We start from the raw sequence: 1,532 nt of genomic DNA, 5'->3' as shown, positions 1-1,532 counted from the left end.
GGATGGATGGATGGTTGGACAAATGGTTGAATAGAGAGATGGACAAATGAGTAGATAGATAATAGAAAGAGCACTTAGAAGAGAAAAGGAACACAGAATCACATATAAGACGTTACATTTAGATTTGGGAGGGAACTCAGTGCTCACCTTATCCAACCCTTTATTTTACAGGTCAGAAAACTGAGACCCAGAAGGGCTAAGTGACGTAGCCAGGTCAGACAGATTACAAGTGGCAGATCCAGGATTCATGCCAAAGTTCTCTGAATTCGAATCCAGGACCCTTTCCACTCTACATGTGAAAGAGGAATACAAGTTATTGTGCTTTCATCCCAAGGACCAATATGTGGAAAGTACTGGTAGGCAGATTTCATCTCAATATAAGGAAGAACTTTGTGACAGTTAGAAATGTTTAAAAATGAATTGGTTGGCTTCTTGGGGGTAGTGAGTTCTCCATCAATGGAGGTATTTAAGCAGAGCCTGGATTCTGGAAGACTATTTATTAGGACTACTCTTTTGGGTTAGAGAGTTGGACAAGATGACGTATGAGGCTCCATCTAGTCAGATGAGTACATGATTCTATAATCTCCTTCCTCCTCCTTACCTGTCCTTCCTCATTTATTCCCAATTACTTAAGGTTAAACATGACTTCCAACCCTAAAACAGTCAAGTTGAGCAATTTCTAAATGGTAGGATCTAATTATCTTGTGAGTGTGAGAGAAAGAATTTCTCTATCTCCACACACATACATGAGGGCTCCTGATCGTTTATTTAGCATCAAAGGATGTAGAACCAGCAGGGACTTAAGTGACATAACCTCTTTGGGAATCAGTTTCCTCATCTGTAAAATGAAAGCATTAGATCAGATGACTTCTGAGACTCCTTCCAGCTCTCAACCTATGATTCCCAGGCTCTGATTTTGTTGTTCTTGAGTTGTTTAAGTGGTATCCAACTCTTTGTGACCCCATTTGCTATTTTCTTGGCAAAGATACCAAAGATACCATTGCTGTTTCCTTCTCCAGCTCACTTTACAGACGAGGAAACTGAGACAAACAGGGTGAAGTGCTTTGCCCAGGGTCACACAGTTAGTAAGTGTCTAAGTCTGTATTTGAACTCAGGTCTTCCTGACTCCAGGCCCAGCACTCTATCCCATATGTCCTCTGCCTACCTCAAACCTTCATTTTACAGATGAGGAAACTGAGGCTGGGATAAATTATTTTCCTAGAGTACCACCTACTGAAAACCTGTCATTTCGTCAGAGAAACTATCCCAAACATAATGGTTTCATGGAAATTGCAAACAGCATCACAGCACAATGGAAAAAGCCCAGAATTTGGAGTCAGAAGGTGTAGGGTTGAATCTTGGCTTTTTACTTACCTCTAATGTGATTCTGGACAATTGTATTGGCTTCTCTGGATGTTTCCCTTTCTGTAAAATACTAGGTGACTGACCTGCAATGCGGCCTCCAGTTCTAAATCTGTAATCTTAGGATCTATGATGAACCCTAAATTCTCTATCAATCCCTTAATTTCCTA

This window comes from Petaurus breviceps, unplaced genomic scaffold, assembly GCF_028583685.1.
Source record: "Petaurus breviceps papuanus isolate PSGF00001 unplaced genomic scaffold, PetGlider_PUasm1.0 225, whole genome shotgun sequence".
Lineage (NCBI taxonomy): Eukaryota > Metazoa > Chordata > Mammalia > Diprotodontia > Petauridae > Petaurus > Petaurus breviceps.
This window is presented reverse-complemented; position numbering follows the sequence as displayed.